The 20,920-nt window shown below is 37.5% G+C and overlaps 1 long non-coding RNA gene and 1 other non-coding gene across 2 annotated transcripts; one reads left to right on the forward strand and one right to left on the reverse strand.

The window, feature by feature from the left end:
* Positions 1-10,516: 10,516 nt before the first annotated feature.
* Positions 10,517-11,879, forward strand: LOC122077104. Its single transcript, XR_006139693.1, has 2 exons — positions 10,517-11,303; positions 11,439-11,879. It is a non-coding gene; the product is annotated as an uncharacterized LOC122077104 (long non-coding RNA).
* Positions 11,880-16,733: 4,854 nt separating this feature from the next.
* LOC122087217 lies at positions 16,734-16,840 on the reverse strand. The gene has a single exon (XR_006142708.1). It is a non-coding gene; the product is annotated as a small nucleolar RNA R71 (small nucleolar RNA).
* Positions 16,841-20,920: the final 4,080 nt, after the last annotated feature.

Genomic DNA, 20,920 nt, shown 5'->3' on the forward strand with positions numbered 1-20,920 from the left:
CAGGAGGGCTAGGAAAAACAATATTTTAAATCTGTATATAATACAGTACCTCTTAGTCTTTTCTAATGCATTTTCAGTTCTTATATATATATATATAAAATAAGTAATATTTTAAATTCTATATATGATACATTACCTATTATTCTTTTCTGATACATTTTCATTTTTTTTTTAAAAAATAAAAAGTAGAAGAACATTTCTCTAACAAGGTTTATAGGTACGTCCCCCAAGTGAAAGATATCTACAGTTGTGTCTTATTGATTGCACAGACGAAGGGTGTCAATCAGTTCGGTTCTGGTTTGGTTCCAAATGATGATAAGGTGGATCATAATCGAACCGAGAACCGATTCGGTTTCGTATTTAGACACTCAAACCGATTCAATTTGGCTCGATTCGATTTCAGTTTCAATTCGGTTCTAATATGCAATTTTAATTTGGTTTTATACCTTTGTTTTAATTCGGTTATGAAAACGGTTCCACTTTTGAACCATGACTGTGATGGACCAAAGGCCATAATGGGCTCAATTTATGAGCCTTATAGCCATTGCTAACTCCAAAATTATCTTAGCTTGTAAATATGTGTTGATAAATTGCAAAAAACACTTGCCACATAAAAAAAAAAAGAGTTTGCAAAAAATACTCTTGAATGATAAGAGCAATTCGGTTTGATTTCGGTTCGAACCGATAGTTCTGACACCCTAAACCGAAATCGAGCTGAACCAAATGGCATACTCACATATTCAAACCGAGTTTGAACTAAATAAATTCGGTTTGGTTTCGATCAAGTTAATTTGGCTCGGTTTCGATTTTTGTATTTAGTTTTGGTTTGAAATTGACACCCTTAGCACAGACATCAAAAGAGTCAAACTGAAAGTGAAGGTGCATTAATAGTGAATTACTACTCCCCATATGCTAATGGATTTTATTTCTTATAATTTAGGAAAGCGAAGGTGTGCTTACCTTCGCAGTGGTTTCAGTTAATGGGGGTTAGGTTTCACAATAACTGAACCAGGTACTTGTTAAATATTGGTCATACAACTCACCAAACTCACCCCTGCCGTGTGCGAGTGAAAATTCATGCAAGTGCATGGGAGGATATTTAATTGTAGGGAAAAGGATAGGTATGCTAGCGTAGTATGTTTTAAAAGTAGACACATGAGGCTTTCCAGTCCATATACTACTTATTATGGATGCATCACTTTGATGATCTTATCAAAGTATGTAGCCAGATAAGTTATTTCCTTTATTTGTTTTGCTATAGAGAATATTAAAAATTAACCATTGATAAAATTTACAGGAACGATAACTAAATGGTCCACCACGTAGCTAGCTGGGCGTAGTTCTATAGCATCAGTGCTAACCTCAATTTACAGTTATCCAAAGATAGTTTAAAGTTAGTTATCCATAGATAGTTCTTGGCACTACTGCCGCTGAAGAAACTCTCAAATGGCCTTGGTATTCATCCCCTTTAATGAATCATAATAGGACATAAAAAAAAAAAAAAAATGAAACAAAGGCATATAGTTACCGTTTAATATGTGTGCATCTTGTTGTCATTAAAATGGTGAAGTAAGAAGTTGTGACCTTCTTTTGCTTGTCACTTGTTTAATTTAGAAAAAAATATTTAGTGTAAGGATAAAGATTTTCAAAATAATTTGAAATTCAAGGTTTGTAATGGGTGCAATGTGACTTATCATTATATAATTAAAATTACATAATTTTTGAATAAACATGTGAAATGGCAGAATTTACTTTCACAAGGAAAAAAAAAATGTCATATTAAAAAGGCAAGAAAAAAAAAAGAGTTAAACTTTTATTTTTCACCAACCTTGGTTACAATAAGATTTTGCCTCTTAATATAGAGTACTATTACCATAATATGTAGTAAGTTTGGTTCATTTTTTTTGAAGAGAGGGTGAACTTCGTGATGAAAAAGGTTTTGACAGGTTCTTTTTTGGTATACTACCCCTTTAAATTTCTAAACCTATTTGATATAATTTAGACTCAATTTTTATTGATGGATGTGCCTTCAACTGTTGGATGGGGTTAGGGGGAGGGGGGGAAAGTCTCATTGCATATTCCCTAATCTCCTCCATCCAACGGTTGAAGGCTATATGTACTCAGTGGTGCATAAAACCTTGTGTCAGATATTTTTTTTGTTTTTCTTTAGAGAAAAAGAGGTCACATGGTTGCTATGCCTAGCTCACAAGGGTTAATGAAATTGCCACTTGCCCCTTACGAAATGAAGAATCTCATCTATATCGATGCTCCACAACATACTCTCATTGGCCACCGCATTGGTGCAAGCCATAGGACCAAGTGACGATCTTTTACCCTTTTTCTTTTTTTTTTAAAATTGAGGGGCAATTACTATCACTACCATACACAACCTATATTTACTCAAAGTCTCGTAGTCTTATATCATACTACTATATAAAAGTATGTACTCCCCTTCTTTGGTATACTTTTTCAAAAGACCAAAAAACCATTGACATCTATCCAAAAAAATTTCCAAATGACTAAAAAACACTGTAAAAAATCTCCAAATGACCAAAAAACCCCTCAAAATGGAAGATGAAGCAAATAATAATTATATAATTCTCTCTCCCTAAATGTGGAGGAGAAAAGGGAAGTAAAACTCTCTATAATTCTCTATAATTAATAATAATAATAATAATAATAATAAATTCACTATAATTCTCTATAATTATTATTATTATTATTATTATTAAACTCACTATAATTCTCTCTCTCTCTAAACGTGGAGGAGAAAGGGAGAGAATATAGAAAAAAAATAGAGAGAATTATGGAGAATGGGGAGGGAATGAACAATTATGGAGATATTAAAAAGGTAAATATGGAGAGAGATATACTAAAAAAAAAAAAAAACAACCCCACTCATCCTCTCACTGTCTTTGGTAAGTAATTCCTAATAATAATTATCTCTCTTTCTCTCTCAACGTGTAGGAGAAAAGGTAAGTAATTCCTAGAACAATTATGGAGATATTAAAAAGGTAAATATAGAGAGAGATATACAAAAAAAAAAAAAGAAAAAAAAAAAACCCTACTCATCTTCTCACCCCTCAAAATGGAAGATGAAATAAATAATAATTATATAATTCTCTCTCCCTAAACGTGGAGGAGAAAAGGGAAGTAAAACTCTCTATAATTCTCTATAATTAATAATAATAATAATAATGATAATAATAATAATAATAATAATAATAATAATAAATTCACTATAATTATTATTATTACTAATAATAATAAACTCACTATAATTCTCTCTCTCTCTCTCTCTAAATGTGGAGGAGAAAGGGGGAAGTAATTCTTATTATTACTCCTCCTTAAACCTCTCTCTCTCACCATTATTATATCTCTATAATTAAAAAAATTCTAAATGACTAAAAAATCTCTTAATATGGAAGATGAAAAAAATAATAATGAAAGGGGAAAGTAATTCTTGCTATTACTCCTCCTTAAATCTCTCTCTCTCTCTCTCTCTCTCTCTCTCTCCACATTTAAATCTCTATAATTATTAAAAAAAAAACTCACTTATCTTCTCCCCCCTCAAAATGGAAGATGATAAAAATTAATAACAAACTCTCTATAACTCCTTCTCCCTCTCTCCCTAAATGTGGAGTAGAAAGCGGAGTAATAATTAATTATAATTATTAAGCATCAGGTTTCCAACAAAACCGTTGGTTTTTTAGCCTCAGAATCTCTCTTACTCTTCTCCTATAAATACTGTTTTCCCTTTTTTCCTGGTATTTTTGGGTTTCCTCTACAAATTCAGGTTTTGTTCTTCATGGTGGAACCAGAGCTTTAATGCTTTTTCTTCCCCTTTTTCTTTTCTTTTAGTGTTTTTGAAAAAGCTCTGAAAATCACAAAGAAACTGCTTTCTTACTTTGTTCTTTGATTATTGCGTACTTGCATGCTTTTTCTCTACTATGTAGAAACCTGCATTTTCAGATTGATTCATAGTTGAAGCATTTCTGGATTGAGATATTCACTTAGAAACCATATTTTGCTGTTTCTGGTTCATTTGCGGTGAAAATTTTAGTTAAATCGAACATTGTGGTCTCAATCTCTCAGGTTCTTCCTGTTCATGGAAATAGATTAACTCTAAAGAAAGCCCTTGTTATTGGATGTAGTTAGTGTGACTATTTTTGTTTACAGTTCCAATTTACAAGTATTTATTTATTTTCATCTCTAATTTTTGTATTTTCCTGGATGTAGGGAGGAACTTCGTGTTTCTTGTATCTGAAGATTTGGATAGAGGAGAAACAAGATTTGGTTTTCTTATTCTGAGATCCCTTGAATAATTGAGAAATGGACAAAGAATTATTATGTTAGTGGTAACATATATTTCTGGTAGCTGGTTATCGACGTTTTTAATAATTGCATTAATCAGATTTTTGAACTCTTAGCATTCTCAAAGATCATGAAGAAATATGATAAGGTTCTACATAATTGATAAAAATTTCACCCTTGTTTATGTCAAGTTTTAATGCAATAAGTTTCTATACTGGTGAAACAAAATGAACCTCTAAACTTCCCCTGTAGACTTTCCCATTATGTAATTTGAAATCAAGAATTGTCTCATTTTCTTATTCATTGGTTAAGTTTTATTTTTAGATTACTTCAAAATGGGAAGTAAGGGCGTACCTAAATTTGGTTTACATCTTCTATCTTGAAAGCTCCAATGGGGATAGTCCAAAATATTCAATTAGATATGGAGATCATATGATAATTTGTACTACGTATAGGAAAATCTCCATTTGTGAAGAGATACTAGCAACTTTGGAGCATGCCTCTGCCTCAACTTGATGAAAATATTATTAGTTGGATTCTTGATCTTTTTTAGTTTAGAGTAAAAACACTAATTTTATATACTTTTTTGTATTTGAATGATTAGTTGATATCTTCCCACAAGTGCTAGATGGAAAGAGGCGCATCAACTCATTCTCTTATCGTACATAAACAAATTGAAAGATTTTTTTTTTCATGTATAAAGACTCCTCAATCCCTTTAGGCATTGAAGCTGAGAAATCAAGCATTGCATCTTTTAGACTTGAGCATTGGAGGAGAAATGCAGTAAACGGAGAATGAGGACATAAATATTCAATTCCAAAATGGATTGTAATAATCTAGACTATAAAGCCCAACTACGTTTTCTAGAAGCAAACATGTTTAAGACACATATTAGATTATGTCTTAGTGGCATCAACCAGTCTAAGAGATAGGCAGGTGAGTATGTGGGCACAAACCATTGAAAGCTGAAAGCAAAGTCCTAAACGTACAAAGTTAATGTAAGAAGTAAGAACATAAATTTATCGCAGTCCAAGAGAAAATCAAGAATCTTATTAAGTTCAAGTTCCTCCTTGGAGAGAAGTCTAGATCAACCTCTTCAACTCCTTCTATGGCAGCAAAACGTTTCCAATCCTCAACTTGTGTAGGACCCTCTATCTTGGATCAAAGAACAGTTAGAATCTATATACTTTAGTGTCTACATGGAAATTCAGAACTGATCAACTATTCTAACTCTTCTAGGCTCCAACCTTGTGGGAAGTTCTTGCTGAAGAATACACCATGAATTACAGAATCCTATAGATAGAACTTCCATCTAGATTCTCCTCTATTAATTAATAATTATTCAGATATTACAATCTCAAATTCCCTCTCTCAATCTTACTCTGCCCATTAAAATTGTTGGGAAATGCCATGTGATTTCATGTTTTTCTCTCACTCAATGAGGCTACTGCATAGGTTTCCTCTCAATTTCTCTTTGTTGGATCCCCACCAACACCCACACCACTTTCTCCATCTCTCTTTGTTGCCTCTGCTTTCACCTTCCACTTCTACAAGCAAGGTTGGTATTATTACTGCTTCAGCTTTAATCCTTTAGGAGCAATATATGTTTTTAAATAATAAAACTAACAATTGAATATAACAACTCTAAAAAATTTGAATTTTATATCTAAATATTTGACCAAACGTGCATTTGCACGTGCAAATTTACTAGTATATATATATATATATTTTAATGATACTCCCCTACTTTTAGACTTTTACATCGTCTTCTCCAATGGTATTTTTAGATGACAAAATTAATTTTCTTTTTACCTGTTAAAATATTCTCACTTCTCATGGTTTTTTTTTTCTCCCCTTCTCCCTGCCCTCTCCCTGCCTCATCGCTGCTCCCTCCTAGCAAACAACCTGCCCTCTCCTTCTCCCGTCCCCACTTTCCGTTTACACCTTTTTATAAAAGCTCACCAAGCACCTATTAATTTGTGATTTTATTTGGATTTGATAGGGAGAGGGAGGGAGAGAGAGAGAGAGAGAGAGAGAGAGGAGGGGGGGGGGACAGTGAAGACTGGTCATTTCCTCTCTTTCTCGTTGGTCATCAACCCACTAGGATTTTCTATGGTCGTAATTCCAGAATGTGCATCCTATGAACATTTTCTATGGGTTAAAGGAACAATCGATTTCTCTGAAAACAGAACAGCTGCTCGATCATACAAGTCAGCATCTAACACCTGTCTTTTTTGTTCTCAAATATACCCTCTTTATCCTTGTAATGGCAAAAGAAGGGACAGATGTTGTGTCACACCCCGTTCTCACCGAACCGGGCCAGTGACCGGGTTAACGCCGGTTAACCCAAACCTGCCAGGATCATCAGATACTGTATTCCACCACAGCATACACACAACTAATATAAGTTCATCAGATCAGCGGAAGACTAAGTTTTACCTGTGAATAAATCCCATATACTTGATACCCGGATTGTGATACAATAATTATATACATGTGGGCCCGAAGGCATGATAATTACACAATAAAAGTACAATTCATATATCAAGTATATACAGGAAATCATCAAAACAATCAGAGTACACAGCTCGGCTCGGCAACAAAGGCTAGAGCTCAGCTCGGCATCAAGGGTTGAGCCCAGCTCGGCATCACATAGAAGAGCTCAGCTCGCCTCAGAAGTGGAGCTCAGCACGGCCTCAGAACTGCGGTCCCGCAGCACAGCTCTCACACGAGCAGTCAATGCCGTGCTCTAACTCCTCAGGGGTCCACCAGTCCTCTTCAGGAAACTCGACTGTGGGACCCACCCCATGCTCCTCAGATGTATGCCCTATAAAATCATCTAAAAAGGGGTGCACATGTGGGATGAGCTCACTAGCTCAGTAAGTAGAAAGATGGACCACACAGCAGTCCACACATCAAACCACAATCATATGCACTACATGCCATGCTATTCATTTTAAATCACATCCACCTAAACAACATTACTAAGTCCTTGGTTTTAGTGCTACTACAACCACAGTGCGCGTATACTCCGGGTACGAGCCGCGAACTCCCTTCCGCGATACGCCATAGGGCTGTTGGAGAAGGCCCACCGTGAGTACTCGTTAAAGTAAAGACAATGCTGTCCACCGGCTCTCAACATAAATGTAAATGACTGAAAATAAAGGTGCTGACTTCAGCAATTTAAAAGCAGTACGATTGGCCCTCTTGAATGTACCACCGGGGTTGCTGACTGTCCTACATGACCCGCCGGGCGTTATGTCTAAATGCCACAGTGACCCGACGACCGCGACCACTGCTTCCCCCCAAATGATAACCCAACACCTTAACCCCTATTGGGAAGGGTCATAGCACGGGATGGTGAAAATCCTAATACCGCATGCTCCTATATGACAATAGTACGATTGCATAGTGCCTCCGTGTCCCATTCCACGGGCCACCAATGCACTCGTTTCCAAGCCGACTACGGTATCTAGTCTATCAATGCATCATGCACCATGATGTCCACATTCAACATATATACATCTCATTCAATTGGCATTTAGAAAGTAAACATAGCACATATGCATCACACTGTGAGAAATGACTAATCTACATAGCATATTCATGATGGCATGGCTAGACTAGATATATAATTAAATGAATGCTAAAAAATGCCTTGAAACAAGGCCACACGTCCTCTCCCCACTTACTTGTAGTGTACAAGGATTCCCGTTCGATACGGGTGAGATCCGGTGCGAATCGGGTAGGATTTGGTGAACCTAACATAATTGAGCAGGGTTAGTACTTCACCATTTTAGGGTCAAAATTAACGAGATCCGATGACAAAATCATGTTTAGAACGTCAAAAGAAGGTCACACGTCCGATTTGGGTCCAATCGGACGCAAGAGTCACCTTCGGGGCCACACGGGTGGGTCAGACAGGTGGGCTGTCTGGCCCACCGGTCCTTCCCACCGGTTTGGACCGACGGTTAGGGGCCCACCGGTAGGGCCCGTCGGTTCCACCCGTCGGTTGGGCCAGGGGCCCCTGCTAGGACCGGCGGGTAGGGTGGCCTGCCGGTTGGGCCCGAAGCCCCCCTGCCCTCTCAGGTGGGTGCCCACAGGCGGGTAGGGGCCCACCGGTTGCACCCACCGGTCTTGGCGAAAAAAACCCTGTTTCGTCCCAACTTCCTCCATTCTTTGGGGATTCAAATGGGGCTTTTTCCCACCCATTCTTCACACCTTCAAGGTCCTACAGGATGGTTCTAATCTAGATCTAGGTTAGATTCAAGGGATGGGAACCATCTTACCTTCTTTGCTCAAGAACAACCTCAAACCCTCCAAATCACTTCAAACTCACAATGCTTCTCCCACCTTATCAATACCTCTTCAAATCCTTTAAGATCAACACATAAATCATCTATTAAACCTTAGATTCATCATTTCAAAGGGGATTTACAAAATCTCAAGAAACCCTACTCAAATCAAAGGTTTAAGCTTGGGTATGGTGAATGTTCAAGAAACTCGACTTTGCTTACCTCCAAATGTAGATCTAGAGTTGAAGATCATTCTTCCGGCACCGGAATGGGAAGATCATGCTTCGGCGCCACTGAAATCTCTCTTTTCTTCCTCTTCCTTCTATTCCTTTCTTCTTCCCTTTCTTCTCTCTCTCCTCTTTACTTTTCTCCCCAACGTACGGGTGTCATAAATGAAAAGAAAATAAAGTCATAAATACTATATATATATTTCCTAAATAAGTGAATAGTGCACATGGATGGGTCACTTAGGTGGGTGGGTGCACCCACCTGTCCGCCCACCTGAGGGCCAAAACTTGGGATTTTGACAGAGTTCGGGCCTCGGCGCGAAGCCCACCCCTGGCATACGATGTAGCATACGTATATACCTAAAAATACGGATATAATACCTGCTTTATTCATACATGGCCTTATGGTAGGAGCATGTACAAGGCTTGGGTACTCCCGTCTCTTCCGGCACTGGCTCGAACTTGTCGGGCCAGCCGGTGTTTAAGGTCACCCTTGCCATCATAGCCCATAAGGAACCCGCTCTAACTCCCTCTGGTTCGGTTCCTGCACGGTTAAACCGGGTCAACCGTGAAATCAGACCGGGTTTAAAAAGTAGGGTATTACATGTTGAATGCAAACTCATACGACCAGGTGATCGTACAAGCAGCGGATCCTATTTCAATTTCTCCTGGAATTAACTTCCCCAACGTGCCATTAACCTAAGGGTGTTAATCGGTTCGGTTAACATTTATTTGACTAAAATCATAACCGCACCATTTACTTAACGATTCCACTTTCTGAAACAGTGACCGTTTAGTAAACAGTTTTGGTTTTCACGGTTTCTAAACGGTGTCGATTTCATGGTTTTAAATGGTTTCGGTTTCGATTTATTCCATACGGTTTGTAAAACGGTTTACAATTGGTTTGTTATAACTTGTAACCATTTCTAAACTGAAGATCATAAACTTATCTAAAAATAATTAGCAACCACAAATAAAAGATTCTATATTGACGATGATGTCTTAATTTGATAATCTAGTGCTATTTCTTTGCATGATCATTCTCAAACATATAGAACTAATATCATACAATATCTAAATCCAGCCTTCTACAACATAAAATATTAAAATGACAGGTGGTTCAGCCAAAACACCCCATCTGTGATAACATAATAACATAGTGATATATATGGATTACAAGTTCACGATCTAAAGCCTAAACTTGAACTGAATTGCAATAAATCATATCGAAGCAGGATGACCACTTAATTTAATTGTTAATTATTATACGGATTACTGCTTGTGCTTTATTTAATTGTTATACAGATTAATCGGATTGGTTTAAACGGTTTAAACGGTTCAGTTTAAACAGTTTCAATTCGGTTTGAAACCAATGGGTTTCAAGGGTAAAGACGATCCAACCCATTTAACTAATCAGCCTAAAACTTGAAACTATAACCACACCATTTACTAAATGATTTTATAATTTCGATGTAAACGAATCGATTCGATTTCGAGTTCGAGTTCGATTTCAATTACAAATTCACATCTTTACATCAACCCACCTCCATTCCGTTAAAGAGTGTTTTTCTTCTCCGTTTGAAAGAGTTTAATGAGCACGTGTTTGCAATGGCTCATTATAGAATGGGTAAACATGTAATTTCCGTAGAAAAAGGTTGAGAGCCATTGCGCCGTCTATGTCCTACCGTTGCAGATCAGAAATCAGAAAGAAGAAACGTAGAGAACCAAGGAACACCTTCCTCGATCTCTCCCTCTCTATGATAACCTCTGTCATGTCCGGCTCACTCTTCCTGTGTCCCTCTTAATCTCTTCGTAGATCTCTCTCTCCAGATCTCCCTTTCTATCTATTTCCCCCGGGAAATACACTAACGCTTTCCCTCTCTTCCTCCGTCCCACTCTATCTCTATGTATCTCTGAGTAAATCTCTCCCTCTATTTCTCTAGCCGTCTCTCTGAGATTGGAGGTCCATTTGTTCTGGGAAAATCGATCTGTCTCACACTCTCTTCTTTTGTACTGCGGCCGATGGCGGTTGGAATATCCCTCCCTTTCCTGCTGTCGTTTCTCATCTCTTACTCCGTCCCTTTGTTCGTGAATCCCCGGGTTGGTTAGGGTTTCCGACACCAAACCTTAGAACCCGAGAACCCCAAAATTGCCTTTTTTTTTTTTATTGTTTATTTTTTTCCCGCTGCTTTACGTTAATCTATAATTACCCTTTAACCTCCTTTGGTCCATCTTGCAAGGGTGATTGCTTGGGAATCCCTGAGTTTGTTAGGGTTTCCAAATCTAAATCCTAGAATCTAAGAATCCCCGTTTCCAAGTAGGTATCTTTTATTTCCTTTTGCTGTTGCTTTATTTATTTATTTTTTCTGTTGAAAATTGAGCACAGACACTCACAGTTTGCTGATCTTACATTGTGATTGCTTGAATTCTTACTGTACAAAAACCCAGGAGTACACACGGTACACTAGTATGTTTCTTAATTATTATTTGGTTTTATTTATCTTCTATTTCCTGTAATACTAATGGATATGTTGACTATATGACCTGATGTGATATTTTCTTGTTTAATACATTTTTGTGTTCATATCTGCTGCGATAACAGTACTGGTGTCAAAAGCAGAACTGAACCGGTCAGACTGATCGAAGTAAACCCCGACTGGACCTGACCTGACTCCTTAACGATGTGGCTTCAGTTCGAAGAATGACATACTGTTTCGTCTTGGCTCTGTCTGGGCTAGACTCATGGGTGCCGGTTGGCCCGCCCGACTATTAGAACCAAACTGATATCCACCCTTAACATTGGTCAATTACACAGGTTTGATAATGCATCTTCCCTGTTTTATAGAATGATCTAAAGGAATAGATGGAACCTGAATTGACAGGTTCATTAACAGACTGAGCTAGGGTTTGCATTCCTAGTTTGTAAATGTATAATTGAGATAGAAATACATCTCTCCCCGTAGCACTAGACTATTCAAACAGCTCATTTGACGTTTAAATTCTGGTCAAATGATCAATATAGTGAGGTGTACTGTTCTGCAAAGTTAGAAAGAAATCCAACTGGCTGATTAAAAAATAAGAATGTATGAAACTGAACACTCGAGACACAACTAGAATTCAATAGCAGGGTTTTAAAGGCTAAAAATGGTGAACGGATTATGATATTATTCATTATATAACTAGAAACATGAGATCTTAAGCAATAGCAGAATTGTCAAGTGATCACATCCAAAAAATCCAGAACTGGCCAAATCATTAGCTGGTGGCCCAGTGAGTTGGCTGATTGTGGAAACCATTTGATGAGAGATAAATGAGAAGTGAGAGCATAGGAAATGGATGCAACCTAATCAAATGGAAAAGATTTTGCATGATAGAATCTTGTCCATTTCCAAAACAATAACAGGCAGTAACAGCGAGAAGTAGAGGTAAAAAATTGGAGACCATCTTGGATGGGATCGAGCTCCTCTGCTGCATCATTTACTGGCGGAGCCTGGTTAAGATTTTGACACGTGGTGTTGGCCACGTGTATGGTAGATAATAGAAGACCAAAGAAAATGGTCTTAATTTTTGGTTTGAAAAATCGATCGGGCCGGATCGACCAAAACAGTAAAAAAACCTAAATTTACTCTTCTTTCTTCTTCTCCCTCTTTCCCTCTTCCGGTCGCACAAAAGAAAGCGCCCTCTCCCTCTGCTGCGTCCTCTCTTCTGCTCGGAGGTTGCCTACGATTTTGGTCGTAGGAAAGCAAGCCCTCTCCCTTTGTGTCCTCTCTTCTTCTCGGAGGAAGCAAACCCGCACAAGGTAAGAGATGAGTCTGCAAGTACATAGGGAATGTAATTTTTTTGTGTTTTGCATTGGATTTGTTCATGAATGGTCTTTGTAAATCGTTAATGTTTTGGATTTGAAATCGTTTTCTGTTCTTAATTCATTTCTTATCTTAAATTTTTGTCTTCTGGGATCGAAGCAATTGGGTTGTTAGGGGTGGTGGAAGTAATAAAGAATGCAGGTGATTTGCATTGCTTTAACATCACTTTAAAATTGGGGTCTTTGAATGTGATGAATGATGATGCTTGGCTTGGTTATGGATGGGCAGTGGCTGAACCCAATCATTAATATTCTCACTTATTTGTTGAGATCATAATGTGCAATGGGTAGGGTTCTTTGCTCCTTGAGATCGAAAGGGAGGTGTATCACTATTATCTGTAATGTCTGTGAATTATGAACTCCTTACTCCTCTTTTCGTATTTTTATTAGGGGATGTTGGGGGTTCATAAGATGAGAGAAATGTGTTTCAGTTGGATAATGTAAAGATTAGATTTCCATATTTTCTATTCATTAAGATTTGAGGGAATTAAATCTTAGACCATGGTCAAACTTGATTCTATTCTTACAAAAGTGATGGTCGGCATAATTAAATACTAACAGGGAATGTGGAGTTCTTGGCAACTTCCTTCATGGAAAATCTTTTAAATATTGTTGTATCCCATTAAAACCTCTGATGACCTATAAAGCCTAAATTTTTTTTTTATGGTCGTTTTTACTACCTTCTTAATTATACCACTGCTAAAGAAAGTAGAATGGAACTAATGGGGATATACTCGATGGAAAATATTTTTCAGCACTGTATAGGCAATTCTGGTTTCAAAATATTTTTCCAATATTACCTGTGAGATTTCATTGGTCTCTATTTTTAAAGTTTACTTGTGGAATGGTTTGTTTTTCTTCTTCTTCTTCTTCTTTCTTTCTTCTTCTTTTTTTTTTTTTTTTTTTTTTTTTTTTTTTCTTTGCTTGGTAAGGATGATGACATGTTGTTTTTTTCTTATATTATATATATATATATATTATTTTATCCTTCTCAATCAAACCCTGAAACAAAAGCCTGTCAATTAAACAAATATTTCAGAATCCATTTCTACTTTGGTAAATAGAAACTTCTTAATTTTTTTTTTTTTTGTATGTGGCTAGGAAGTGGGGTGGTTGTTTCACCACGAGTTGCTTAATTCCACAGACAAGCTTGAGGTTTGCAATAGATGGTAATTTAAGTATTGTTTCAGTTTAGTCATTCTTAGATGTTCTCGAAACTTATTAAATTGTAACTTGTTTCAACTTTATGAAGAATCAACAAATTGCTTCATTTATCAGAATATGGATAACGTTGAGTGATGAGCACATTTATGTGTGAAATCTAGGGTAGTAAAACATGCATTTTACATATTTAGAATGGAGCTACCTTGGGTTTTACTCTCTTTTTGTAGGTTTTATATTTTCAAGGCCTTAAGGACTATCAGATGCTATATCTTCAATTTTACACGTAAAGATGTCCTATTTCTTTTCATGGTTGCGAAGAGGACGAAATTCTGAGCAAGATGGACGTGTTCAATTAAAAGTACACATTCGTTTGGTCACCCGTACAAATGATTATTCTTTTCGGGCCAGAAAAAGAATAATGGATCAGAACTGAACCGAGATGCAGAACCAGCCCGTTTGCAATTGTCCCAAAGGTACAAGGAATACTTCAAATACCAACAAGGATCGATGGACCACATCCTTAATTGATTGAAGATTCGTTTTTGGTAACAACAACTACCTAGTGTAGTTGGTGAGCTATGGTGTACAAAATTCCCTTGCTCACCAAGAGGTTTCAAGTTCGAATCTCATGGTTGTTTTTTTTAGAGAATTTTGTTGAAGATTTTCTGCTTTTCACTCACTTAAAGCACTAAGGGCATGGAGGGGATTTCCACATCAAATTAGAAGCAAGGAAAATCGTGGAAGCAAGAAGAGAAGAAAAAAAAAAGGAAAGAAAAAAAGGGAGAAATAGAGATTGTCCAAATCTTCTCTCTCCTCCACATCATCACCAAAGATTGTCCAAATCACACAAAGCAAGAAAAAAATCGTCCCTAGGAGAGAGAAAAAGAAGAAAAATAAATTAGAAAAAAAAAGGAAAGAAAATAAACAAAAAAAAAATTATAGGAAATTTCTCTAAATTTATTTCTCTCTTCTCCATCTTAGCACTTTTGGACTCAAAAGATCTCACAATCAATTGTGGGTTTCTCCCTTTTAGGAAAGAGAAATTTGTTACCCTACCTCCCCATTTCCTATAAATACAACTCATGTAAGAGGAGGAGAGACAATTCATTATTCTTCTAGTTTTTTTTTAGTTGCTCTCTCTTTCTCTTGCTCTCTCTTTAGTTTTAGTTCTTCTTTATCTTTTCTTCAATCACTTTTGTAATAGATTTTTTTTTATTTCAATTAATGCAAGCACTCTTTTATTTTTATTCAGCCCTTTTATGTTTATGATATATGCAATTGAGTTGTAATTTTTTAAGTTATAGTTCTAGGCTTAGATCTAGGTGACAAGATCACGAGCCGTGGAGCAATTTTTTTTTCAAGTTCAAACATTGATTCAAGTAAGTAGGCTCTTTCAGTAGTCTTCTCTCCCCCCTCTCATTCCCTCTTCTGACTACCATTTTTTTCTTAATTTTGGATTTTTTATTTTCAGTCGTTACATTATTGCTATCCTTTTCCCCAAGGTTCATGGCTAGTGTATGTGTTGGCTTTGCCCCTCCTAGCCATAGAACCATCAATTTATTGCTTTTATTTTAATTGTCTCCCTTTTCCTAAAGCCAAGTAGAGTAACCCTTGTAAGAGTGACTCTCTGGTCAAGTAGGTAAGCTCATATTATGATGCATCCCTCGGGCTAAGTAGAGAAACCTACTTGTGAGTCTCTCTCTAGCTTTATCCCCTTTCTTTTACTTTATTTTTATTTTAGTATTTTTTTCCTTTATTTATTTATTTATTTTTTATTGCGTGGGTTGTTTATTTTCAGTTATTTATTTATTTAATTTTAATTGCATGGCTTGCGTCTTTAAATTCTTAGATGACGAATGGTTAGGACGTTATTTTTAGGACGGTAATTAGAATTAGATCACAACCATTAATCAGTTCACTTTCGCATTATTAAAAGAAATAAAAAATAAAGTGGCTGCTCTCCCTGTGTTCGACCCGTAGCTACACTAATCCGTATGCTTGCGGTTACATTTTAAATCTCAAACAAATTTTTGGCTCCATTGCCGGGGAGACAGTTACATGTTATTTTTCACTTTCTTTTGGTAAATCGGAGTGCTTTGTTTGCTTTGTTTTATATTTTTCCTTTTCTTTTATTGAATTCCTGAGAAGAACAACTTGCAATAATAGTTGTATCAGTGGAGGTCGCCATGCCTCACAGTATGATAAAGATAGGTTTCGCCTTGTAGCAGTACCTCAGGAATTGACCTGAGCAACCCTGGATCCCTGCCGGTAAGCTCCCAAAAAGCAAAAAATAAATAAATAAATAAAAAAAAATCATAAAAAAAAAATTTGCTATCCATTCTTTTGTGCTTGTCTTACTTTAGTTGTGGGTAGTTTTTCTGTTGCATAAGTGTTAAGTGGGTACGTAATACTAAGAATCGGTTAGAAAGAAGAGATCCAACAAGTAGTGACCCTATACGTTTGCTCTCTTTAAAACCCTTCAATATGGGAGACCAACAGCATAACCCTTCACCTAAATCTTTGAAAGATAGGTTCTACCCTGCTAGAACAGCCCAACCTTCCTGCATAGTTCTACCACAAGCCCAGGGTAATAATTTTGAACTCAAATCTCAATACATCACTATGTTGCCCCACTTCCATGGGTTGACCTCTGAGGATGCATACTTATTTCTAAGGGAATTTGAAGAGGTATGTGTTCTAATTAAGATCCAACAGCTTTCTGATGATGCTGTTAAGCTTAGGTTTATCACTTTTGCATTGAAAGACCAAGCTAAGAAGTGGTTGTATGGGTTACCCACAAATTCCATAATCTCATGGGAACAGTTCACAGTTGTCTTCCTTAAGAAGTTTTTCTCAACTCACAAGACCAATAAGCTTAGAAGTGATATCCTTCAGTTTAGGCAAAAGCCTAGTGAGTCATTTTCCAAACTTATAGAGAGATTTAAGGATTTACTCCAAGAATGCCCTCACCATGGCCTAGACCTATGGCATTTATGTCAAATAATTTATAAGGGTATTGATTACCCAACTAAACAAATGATAGAGTCTATGTGCCCTGGGGGATTCACATCCTTTACAGATGAAGGAAAGGCATGAGAATTCTTACTTGACTTAGCTGACAAAACTCGTGAGTGGGAATCAACCCAAGAGAGTGAAAGAACCATAGGAGGAAAATGATATTTTGTGGATGGGATAGTAACCAAGGAAGCCCATTTGGATAGCCTAATCAAGAGGATTGAGGCTATTGTTCCTAGAGAGCCATCATCAGTCAATTTGGTTAAGATTTGTGCTTGGTGCCAGTCCCCTGGACATGTTATAGAAGAATGCCCCAACACCTCTGGGGGCACTTCTAATGATAGTGTTAATGCCTTATACCAGAATAATCCATATAGTAACACCTACAATCCAGGATGGAGAAATCACCTAAATTTCTTTTGGAATCAGGGCAACCAAGCAGGACCTTCCAATTTCTATAATCAAGGTCAACCTGGACCCAAAAGGCCTCCCTTTGCACAACAATATTTTTCCCAAAATACTTTTCCTAGGTCAAAAGTAGGACCTCAGGCGAGTTTTCCTAGGGCCCCTCTCCTATCATCTTATCAGCAACCCCCTGGGTTTGCCAACATTGAAGAGGCAAGTAGAATTAGTGACTTGGAAAAAAAATATGACCCTCCTTATGACAAGCCATCAAAATCTTACGAGAGAACTCACTCAAGTTGTCTCAATTATGCGTGAGAGGGAGAAAGGAACTTTACCCAGTAAACCAGAGCCTAACCCTAGGCATCATCAGCCTGTTAGTTCACAAGGACCAACTAATGCACCACTGAATATAGTACAAGGTCAGACTCAACAAGGGCCCTCTAACCAATGTAATGTTGTTTATGCCCTTAGGAGTGGTAGAGAGTACCTACAGAGCGTTCCTAAATCTTCCCCATCCTATTACTCCTGTTAACTCTTCTTCAATTGAGGACACAAGTGTGTCTCTTGTTCCAGGTTCGTCTGATGAACCTAAATATTTTTCTGAAACTAAAGATGATTTGGGTGAGGAAACCAAAAATGATTCTTTCGAACAGGGGCAAATCCCTAACAGTCCTTATGTTCATCCTATCCTATTTCCTAATTGCTTGGTACACAAAAAGAAGACTGCTTCCATGGATAAAATTTTAGAAGTCTTCAAAAAGGTAGAAGTGAACATCCCTCTTTTGGATGTTATATCCCAGATCTCCGCCTATGCAAAGGTACTGAAAGATTTGTGTACTCACAAACGTATCACTAGTGTGCCCAAAAAGGCGTTCTTGGCAGGTAACATTAGTTCCATAATTACTCAGCCCATAGCAGCCAAGTATAAGGATCCAGGGAGTCCTACCATATCTTGTGTCATAGGCAGCACCTATATTGAGCATGCCTTACTTGACCTTGGCGCAAGTGTGAATCTTTTACCTTACCATGTGTACAAGCAACTAGGATTGGGAGAATTGAAAGCCACTGGAACTACTCTTCAGTTGGCAGATAGGTCTGTTAAGATTTCAAAGGGATGGTTGAGGATGTCTTACTAAAGGTGGGGGAATTTATTTTCCCTGTTGATTTCATTGTGTTAGATATTAAGCCCTTCTCAACCAAGGATGAGATCCCAATAATTCTAGGAAGACCATTATTGGCTACCAGTAATGCATTAATCAATTGCAGGAATGGTTTCCTAAGATTATCTTTTGGTAACCAAACTGTTGAGTTTAACATGTTTAGGATTGGCAAGCAACCATATATGGAAGAAGAGATCAATATGCTTGAGGATTTTCTGGATTTTTCTGATGATTTAGTTACCAACTTTGATATTGATTTTGATTCAGAATTCCAAGAGTGTATGGATGAGTTGGATGATGATAGTGAAAATTTCTTTTCTGAAGTCTTGGGTCTTCACACACTCGTGGAGCCCTTAGGACCCCTTTCCAATTCCATTCCCAAACCTTCCATAGTTGAGCCCCCTAAGCTAGATTTTAAGGAGTTGCCATCTAATTTGAGATATGCTTTCCTAGGGCCTGACCAGACTCTTCCTGTAATAATTTCTTCAAATTTGACTTCTAGCCAGGAAGAGGAGTTACTTAAAGTGTTAAAAGATAATAAGGAAGCCCTAGGTTGGACCATTGCTGATATCAAGGGTATAAGCCCTTCTATTGTGCAACATTATATACATCTTATGGAGGATTCCAAACCATCCACAGAACCCCAAAGAAGAGCTAACCCAGTGATGATGGAAGCTATTAAGAAAGAGATCCTAAAGTGCTTGGATCATGGAATAATTTATCCTATTTCTGGCAGCCAATGGGTAAGCCCAGTTTACGTAGTGCCTAAGAAGTCTGGTATGACTGTAGTTCCTAATGCCAACAATGAGTTGATCCCTACACGTGTCCAAACAGGATGGCGAGTGTGCATAGACTACAGGAAGTTAAATGCGGCAACCTGGAAGGACCACTTCCCATTGCCATTCATTGACCAGATGTTAGAGAGGTTAGCTGGACATAATACTATTGCTTTCTTGATGGATATTCCGGCTATAACCAAATCCCAATTGCTTTAGAGGACCAACATAAGACCACTTTTACATGCCCATATGGAACATTTGCTTACAGGCGTATGCCCTTTGGGCTTTGCAATGCCCCTGCTACGTTCCAATGATGCATGATGAGCATTTTTTCTGACATGGTCGAAAAATTCTTAGAAGTATTTATGGATGACTTTTCAATTCATGGGAATTCCTATTCTGAATGTCGTCATCATCTTTCCCTAGTTTTGAAAATGTGCATATCTAAGAATTTGGTTTTGAATTGGGAGAAATGCCATTTTATGGTTAAATCTGGTATTGTTTTAGACCATGTAATATCCAAGGAGGGAATTAAGGTAGATAGAGCCAAAGTGGATTTAATTGATAATTTACCACTTCCTCAATCTGTTAAGGATGTTCGGTCTTTTCTAGGGCATGCAGGCTTCTACAGAAGGTTTATTAAGAACTTTAGTCAGTTAGCCCGACCTCTCACCTCATTACTTGTCAAAGATCAGATTTTTGAGTTTTTCAAAGAGTGCCTAGAATCCTTCAAGCAACTTAAGAAGGAGTTGACCAATGCACCAATTGTTCAACCACCTGTTTGGACTGAACCTTTTGAACTGATGTGTGATGCTTCAGATTTTGCCATAGGAGCAGTTTTAGGTCAAAGGATTAATAAGTTGCCCACTGTCATTTACTATGCTAGTAGGATCTTAAATGATGCACATCTCAATTATACAACCACTGAAAAAGAATTTTTAGCTGTTGTGTTTGCATTAGAAAAGTTTCGGTCTTACTTAGTTGGTTCACATGTGGTGGTGTATACTGATCATTCTGCTCTCAGATACCTAGTTCAGAAGAAGGATGCTAAAGCCCGTCTCATTAGGTGGGTTTTACTTTTGCAAGAGTTTGATTTAGAAATTAGGGATAAGAAAGGAGTTGAAAACCTAGTTGCAGACCATTTATCCCGGCTTCCCAATTCCTTGACTGTTGATTCTCCAGTCAACGAGAACTTTCTAGATGAACAATTATTTGCAATGTCCAGTGAACCATGGTTTGCCGACATTGTCAACTTCTTAGTTTCAGGTGTGACTCTGGATCACTGGTCCACTCAAGATAAGTATAGGTTTCATTCCCAAGTTAAGCACTTTTTCTGGGATGATCCTTATTTGTTTAAGATATGTCCGGATCAGATTATCCGACGATGTGTTCCTGATCATGAGCAACATTCTATTCTCTCTTTTTGTCATGATCATGCATGTGGTGGACACTTTGGACCTAAGAAGATTGCCGCAAAGGTTCTCCAATGCGGATTTTATTGGCCCACTCTTTTTAGAGATGCTTTTGATTTTTGCAAGGCTTGCCCCGCCTGCCAGTTTTTTGGCCGTATCAATAAAAGGAACATGATGCCCCTCAACCCTATTTTGGTAGTTGAGATCTTTGATGTTTGGGGCATTGATTTTATGGGACCATTCCCTAATTCTTTTGGGAATTTGTACATACTTTTGGCCGTTGATTA

The sequence above is a fragment of the Macadamia integrifolia genome, chromosome 1 (assembly GCF_013358625.1).
Source record: "Macadamia integrifolia cultivar HAES 741 chromosome 1, SCU_Mint_v3, whole genome shotgun sequence".
Lineage (NCBI taxonomy): Eukaryota > Viridiplantae > Streptophyta > Magnoliopsida > Proteales > Proteaceae > Macadamia > Macadamia integrifolia.